Genomic DNA, 8,286 nt, shown 5'->3' on the forward strand with positions numbered 1-8,286 from the left:
GTTAGAAAATCAGTAACATCAGATAACTACCCAAGACTAGAACACAGGACAGAGCAACCAGATATCAACCCAGATAGGGAAGTCACAAAAGTAAATCAAGGCTAAAACACTGAAAACAGGGAAACAGATGTCAATATGCGAAAGATGACAACATCAAAACAAAAAAGAGGGACTTAAAAAGTGTAGACATAGATTTTTCATATGGAGAGGAAGTCAAGCAGATATAAAGAAAAAGAGTGGTTGCAGAAGCAGGAGGAATGCTCATTCTCCTCACAAAAATTTTCTACAGGCAAATGACTCAAAATTATGGATGCACATACTTTATTGCATCATTAATTGTGCTATATAAATGCACATAAAATGACCTATAGTAAGAACAGGTTAACAACAGCCAGTATGTCACTGACAATGGATGCTCATTTGTAAGCACGAGGGAGTGTACCTGAGGTTGTGGAGGTATCAGGGAAAGGAAACTGAACTATTTTAACTATAAAGATAGTCACTAGCAAATCTTTTAGAGGAAAAACAGCATTATTTTGAGGAATGAAAATCCCAGTGTCTCTATTATATAAATAATATCATGATTCTGTTTGCCCAAAATATATCATGCATTACAACATAGCCATTGCAGTGGGCATGTGTGCAGCATAAATAAAGATGAATATTGCTAGAAGTTGATAAAATGATTTCTAGCTAAGAGAGACCAGATGGGGAAATGTTATAAGAGAATGCAAAAATATTTAGGTAAAAGAATAACTTTAGTTTAACAACAGGAACTGTTGGAAGGCTAAATAAGGAAAGAAAAGAAATTAAGACAAAGTAATTTGCTGCTAAATCATTCCATATTGCAGTAGGTTGTATAATTTTTTTAAACAGAAAAATCAACTATACAATGCTAAATAGCTTAAAAAAAATCCTTTGAAAAATAATATGAATATTGGAGCCTGTGAAAATCAGAATTAATAAATGACTGAAAAGATGCCCTTATTGAAGTATTAATTATAGACTTCTAAAAACTAGCCTTCCAGAGTTGAATACAATATTTGGCCCAAAAAGCTAATTTTCCTTTTTATAGATATTCTAATTTCCATTGTAGTATGTTCTATCATAAAAGTTAACCCTAGTCACCCCAAGAATTATCTTCTTATGTGAATTTACCAATTATCTGGAAGAGAAAGAGAACAATTCAATCTCTGCATTGACAAACGTCCTAACATACTGTAGCCTCCAAAATGGTAAGTACGTGATGACAAACGGCACAAGCTCTATGAAGAGGCAGAAAAACAGCAGATAAACTTCAACACTGGCAAGTGTGAAGTACAACGAAAGGCTGTCTAAACCACTTATCATGCCTCAGATGCAGCAGTGACTCACTGGATCTGCAGGACCATGCAGACCATCCAAGCAACACTACTTCCCAGCAGCCATCTGTGTGGACCGATGACTGAAGACCAGGTGCCCTTCAACTCCTGCCCCCAAACTGCGTTTAAGACCTCAGAAATGTGAAACAGAGGAGGGAGGTGTGAAAATCCCAAGAAGACTCATGTTTGTCTTTTTAAACCAGCTCAAAACAAAAACTGGAGGCTCAGATTCAGAAATCAAGTTGTTATAAAAAATCAAGTCATGTTTCCTACTCACCAGAGTTTATGCATTGAGATTCACACCCAGTAAGTGAGTATGACGACTGTTAATGAAACAAAAGCTATCAGAGTGCATAGAAAGGAGACCTAAGCTAGGTAAGTCGGTCAGGGAGGACTTCCCCAAGGAAGTGACATCTAAGCTGAGACCTGCAGAATGAATAGAAACAGCCCTTTTGAATAGGAGTATGGGAGTATTTAGCCTGGCCACTCTCAAGAGGCACTGACATTTTTGCTTCCTGAATAGTATCATGAAGACCAATACTGGAACCAAATAGAAAATGCATTTTCCTTTTCCAAAGACATACAGTATCTACACTTATAATACGAAGATTATGTACTGCTCCAGGTACTCTACCTTGAGACATAAACCTTTTTCTCCATTTGGGAAAGGTCAGGATAAGGGCAATGGCAATGACTGAGTTGTAGGATTCCTATAGGAGTTCAGATTGATGACACCAAGAGAGAGATTCCTTCATATAACAGAGGTTCTTGAATACATGCTCTCTGCCAAGTATAGAGAAGGCAGTCGTGGAGGCGTACGTCTAGTGAAGCAGGGGGTTATCACATGAACACCAACTCAAATGGAAAATATAATAAATTTGTGCAAGCAGTACACTATGTAAGTACATTCTGACTGGAGGATGGAGAAAGTCCCCTATAAAGGTTGAATTTGAAATGAGCTAGCAAGGATGAATAGAATGATGGTGGAGCATGGACTTTCGACCTCTGGAAGAAGGTATTCCAGTCTGAAATACAAAGCAAAGAGGCAGAAAGCATGCTTAAGGAATACAGGTATGTTGAGTTTGGCTGGCTTGGAGCACGTAATTTTAGGGGAAAAGCCTGGAAAAGTTGATAGGGCATAGATGTGAGAGGCCTTAAAGATGCTTAAAGGGAGGAAAGGTTTTTACAGAATAAGCGTGACATGCCATATGTGGGCTTGCCCAACAAAGTAACGAAGAATAGATTAAAAATCAAGATAATCCCTTATCTGCAATTCCAAAAGCCAAAGTCCCTGAAACTATTTTTTCATAAATTTAACCAAAGATTTTTCTAAATTTGTGGTAAACGCATTTGGTGTAAAAAATTTACGTGAACAGATGTGAGGCTATTTACAGATTTTAACAATCCTTCTTAGTGTGAATATTCATGTTTCATTGCAGAAATATTCATGGTTTGATTACAGGCTTCCCCAGGCCTTGAAGAATGTTAGATAACACACAGTGTATGCATAATATTGACTTTATAATTTCAAAGATAAATCTAAATTCTGAAACACATTTAGCTCTGAGGGTTTCAAGAAGGGACTGTGGCACTGTTCAAAAGTTGGTGATGAAGATGCCTTTAACAGAATTAAAAATTACAGGAAGAGTACCAAGTTTTGAAGTTAAGGCAATGAATTTGGTTTTGAACAATAGAATTTGTTAATATAGCCTAGTCTGGGAAGAGACCTGTCTAAATACATGCCAATCTGAACTATATACTATAATTTATACTAGTTTATAATAATTAAATATAAATTTACTTTTATAATTTCAAGTTTACATATTAATCAGAACCAGCCCGATCAACTGTTATCTGGTATACATCTTTTACTTCATTGCTTTTAAGCATAAATAAGAATATTTATAATTAGCATATGTTTTATAAGTAAATGCAAATGAGAACCTGTGAAAATTTTGTTCCTTTATGAAATTAAAAAAAATTCTCTAGAAGTTTTGTTTAGAATATTAATTTGATTACCAAATTCTGCATTAACTTACTTAGCAACTCCTCTTTGTAAGAAATAAACAATGCAAAATAAACTTCAATCTAGCCCCATCTGAATTTCATGTAATTTGCATTTTAAATACAAATTCTAATAGCCTTTCAATTCCTAAGGAATCTTCGCTCTAAGCTAGTAAAGTATCACGCTAGTATGCAATACTATAATATTCTGCATCTATACTTCTAAAAACCTGAGTGTGCTCTCTACATGAGTGTGGTGCAATGAATTACTTAATGTGGCCCTTCCAGCCATGGTCTTTGTGACTTACGCAAAATGATTGAGTGGGACTATGCAAATAAGGTGTATGGAACCCTAACAAAGTGATTGGTCAGTTTTGCCATCCTGCTAGGCTTAAAATGAGCCATCCCAGAGATGGGAAGGAGAGGATCTCTCCACCACCAAGAAAGACCAGCGAAGAGCAGAGTGTGTCCTTTGGACCCAGGATCCCTGCACTGAGAAGCACCTGGAACCAGGAGACCGATAGAGAGAGAGAGCCATCATGCTGAAGATGGTGAGAAGTGGTGGCAGAGAAATGGTGGCAGAAGAGACCGGCAGGAGATGGCGCAGTGGGCTTCCCAGCACTTGGAGTGGAGAAGGGTGCCTTTGGACACTTGATGGAGCTAAGTTTGCTGAACCACAGAGCTAGAGCTGAGCGCCTTCTGGCAGAGGCTTACTGGTGGAGTGAGGTGCCTCTGGGCACTTATCGGCAGAGCTAGAAGAGCTTTGTAACACTTGCAGGGGAGAGGCCAAGGGGCCAGAGAGAGGCATGCCCGGGAGCACAGCTGGGAAGAGGCTGTTCTGATGGAGGAACTGAATCCTGACCACTCCTCAACCTGAATCGTAACCTGTTACTTCCCTAATAAATCCTATAATCTGAGTATTGTTTGTGAGTTCTGTGTGCCCCCTGCAATGAATCATCGAACTCAGTAGAGAAGTAGAGAGCGCTGTGGGAGGGACAGGTGGTGTCAGAATTGGTAAAGATGGCAGAGAGAGGAGGCATGTTTGACCTCCGCTTCACAGGAATCAGCTTTCAGCTGTTTATCTTGATTCTCCTTACCCCTTGTGAAGTTAGAGGAGGTCAGATGCCACCCTTACGCCATTTTTACAATGAGGCAAGGAAGCACATGTATCAAGGTATAAGAACAGCACCAGGAAAGCAGGAGATTCATTAGATGACAGGGTACATTATACCAAAGGGAAAACAGGTATTTGTTCAGTAGCCTGTGAGAAAAATTAAACTATTTTTGCATTTTTTTGTTCTGAAAGAGAAAGCAAAAATGGCCTGCTACTCTTTTAGTGTTTTGGCTTAATTGGTACTTGCTAAACTTCCATTGCATGATATTGTATTGAATTGACTCCAAAGTTCCTTGGGTATGCTTCCTAGATGGCAGCCTCTTTCCTTCTTCCAAGGTCCCTGGGTGGTACAGTTTGTACTTGGCTGGTAACTGAAAGACTGGCAGTTTGAACCCACTCAGTGGCACCGCAGGAGAAACACTTGGTGTTCTGCTTCCGTAAAGATTTAAAACAAAAACAAAAACAAAAACCATTGCCATCGAGTTGATTCCGACTCATAGCAACCCCACAGGACAGAGCAGAACTGCCCCATAGCGTTTCCAAGGAGAGGCTGGTGGATTTGAAATGCCAGCCTTTTGGTTAGCAGCCAAGTTCTTAACCACTGCACCACCAGGGCTCCTTCTGTAAAGATTATAGCCAAGAAAACTCTATGGAGCTCAGTTCTACTCTGTAACACAAGGAGTTGTCATGAGTCAGAATTAATTCGACTTCTTTCGATAGAAGAGGTAAATGGCTGATTATTGTTGTTAGGTGCCGTCTAGTCGGTTTGTACTCACAGCGACTCTATGTAATACAGTCGAACTGCCCCACAGAGTTTTCTTCACTGTAATCTTTAAGGAAGCAGACTGCCAGGTCTTTCTCCTGCAGAGCCACTGGGTAGCTTCAAATCACCAACCTTTGGGTTAGTAGCCAAGCACTTAACCATTTGCACCACTAGGGCTCCTAAAAAAGGAGAGCCACTCCATAAAAGAGGTGGTAAGAGTCCCATAGTGTTCAGGTATAATGGGTGGGCAGTTATCCTTGTTTTTCCTACTCTACGTCTGAAGTTCACCATCCCTCATAAATAAACTTCATTGTTGTTAGTTGCCATGAGAGCCGATATGGTGCTGCTACATCTTCACATGCTTCAAGACAAGCCAGAAATCGTAACTTTTTATGAATGCTTCAGATTTTAAATGTTTGCTACCAATTCAAACTTACTTTAAAACATCTTACAGGGCAAGCAAGTAAAAATACATGCAAGAGTAGGACTCGGCCCATGATCACCAGTTTAAGATCTCTGATCTAGTGCTTCTGAATGCTGAATTAGAAAGAAGCAAGACACTAACAACTGCAGAAGGTCTTTGCCTCAGAAAGGAAATAATAAAGTTAGTTCAGTTGAAGTCACTATTCTGTTGCATTAGCATTTAAAGAAAGGGTTACAGGTTCTCACGGCATCAATCACATGTTGTGATTGAGAGCACTGATTTCTTAAATCGTAAAAACTTCCCAATATGATTGTTATACAGTACCTCTAGAAGGAAAAAGAACAGAACAAGGTGTAATTCCTTTTTAAAAAGGAAGTACTATATTCTATAGTGATGGATCCATTTGGGAGGAGTCCCACTCACAAGCTCCTAATGAAAGAGGCTGTTGTAATCTATGTGAGAATTACGGCTTCTTTGGGAATTTCAGAACAGAATTTCCTGACTTCTGTGAAATGAAATCTAAACTTTATAATGATATGGATATTAGAAGTCATAATATGAACTTTTTACTTTTTGGTTTTAATTTCCTGGTTGTCATTGATGAGGTTATTATTTAATGAAATGCAATACATTTTTATATTAAGTTGTATATCACATACTATAATGTTTACTTATATTTAATTTTTAAACACTGATATTTATTTGCATATATAATTTACTTAAAATAACTATAGTGGTAATATTCAAGCCTTTACCTCAAATTTTCTTCCGTAACTCCAAATTTCCAATATTTGGGTGATAATAAGCCATCCAAAAATGTCAAGAGTAAAGATTAACTTGTCACAGAAAGTTACCAAAAATAAGAGCTCAAAATAAGATTTAGCTGCAATTTCTGATGGAGTCAATTCTTTTATTTAAAATACTTAGTATTCCATTTGTCAAAGGAACTTGCCCACATATAACAGAAACAATGTTCTTTCTTCCTATGATTACGTGAATTAATTCAAGGTATAACATTGCCTTTCAATCTAGCAACTATTAAATTAAGTGTTTGCTTTATTTATCTGTAAAGGGAAAAAAATAGCAAAAGAATGACAGTGTTCTGTGTTTGAACACATGGCATGATGGTGTTATATTAACCAAGACCAAGGAAGAAAATATTTTTCTGATGTCTTAAGATCTAAAACAATGGCTCAATTTGTAAAATATATGGATTTCATATATCTTATTTTTTTTCTTCAATGGATCTCCAATTTCAGCACCCATAAGAAACAAAGTTTACTTTTTAAAAACCAGGTGGCATCTGGTATACTCAGATGAGTAACCAGTTCTACCACCTCATCAGCTACAACTTTTATGACTCCCATATGTGGTTAAAAATTGCAGGATGTACTCCTATCATATCACTGTTGAAATTGAACTACTTATTTATTTACACATAAGGAACTCTCAACCATTCTTTTTTTGTGATATGGGTGATTAGCAATTATGAAACACAAAAGAGAGGAAGAGTAATTTATCATTTTATAGTTCTGGGATGAAGCTTCACAACATTATATACAGTTGAGATGAAGCTTCGTAAACATTCATAGTGAAATTGTCCACATTTCTTGACTTGTGAAATGTTTAAGGCAAGTTATTAATTGTTGGGAAAATGCCACTAAACAAATGTGACTAAGAAAAAAATATGTTTTCAAAGAAACTGCTACAGAGTCAATTTTTATACAAGGCACCATTATCCAAAGGGTGAATTATTCGGCCCTTTAATTTCTCTTCCGCACTCCTATTCTTTGTAGGATTTTCTTTGTTATGACCACCCTAATTAAGATGTAAGGAAGGAAAGAAAAAAGGAAGTCAAAGCCTAACCAAGGATTAACATAGGGGAGTGGCATGGGACATTAAGATCTGTCGGGAGCACTAAGACTCCATAGGGGACTCGGGAAATACCAAGGGCAACAAGGAGAGCATTTTCTGTTGAGAAATTTGGAGAGAATGACGAAGAGAAGGATAATGAAAGAATAGGCCTATTGTTTTTTAGTCAACTGAAAGTAAAATGTTAATAGTTGATAGAAGAAAGCAATAGCAACTAATTCTAATTTAGCTTCACTGCCAAACAGAAAATATATAAACAGATAGATAATTTGAATTAAAAATTGCCACAAATATTGGTAGTATTAAACTAAAGCCCAAGAAAAGTGAAGAGATTATAAATGTCTTAGCCTGAAAATGACTTTCAAGCATTTGCCAACAAATTATCAGGAACTGTGGAAAGTGAGAGAATAGATGAAAAAAATCAAAGAAGAAGACAGATGCCGTGAAATACAGACAGATTGGAATAACCAGTATTGACATAAGTCAAGACTAGAATGGATTATTAAAAGAATAGTCTGTGAAAAATTGACAAAGAAGTACAGTTTAAAATAACTATCTTTATTTTCTTTTTAAAAAGTTTTTTTAGTAAGTAGATGTACATATGTAACTGATTACAGCAAGAGGTATGCCAAGATTTCTTGTATTATCCCTAGATAATAAATTCACAACTAGAAATTATACAAAAACAACAATTAGAAATCCAAAAGTTAAACAATAAGATTTCAGAAATGGATGATGTCATAGAAGG

The 8,286-nt window shown here is 36.9% G+C and overlaps 1 protein-coding gene across 2 annotated transcripts in view; it reads right to left on the reverse strand.

Moving 5' to 3' along the window:
- Nucleotides 1–8,286, reverse strand: part of COL25A1 (collagen type XXV alpha 1 chain) — a 527,832-nt gene that overhangs the window by 142,676 nt on the left and 376,870 nt on the right. The window lies entirely within an intron of this gene.

This window comes from Trichechus manatus, unplaced genomic scaffold, assembly GCF_000243295.1.
Source record: "Trichechus manatus latirostris isolate Lorelei unplaced genomic scaffold, TriManLat1.0 scaffold00071, whole genome shotgun sequence".
Taxonomy (NCBI): domain Eukaryota; kingdom Metazoa; phylum Chordata; class Mammalia; order Sirenia; family Trichechidae; genus Trichechus; species Trichechus manatus.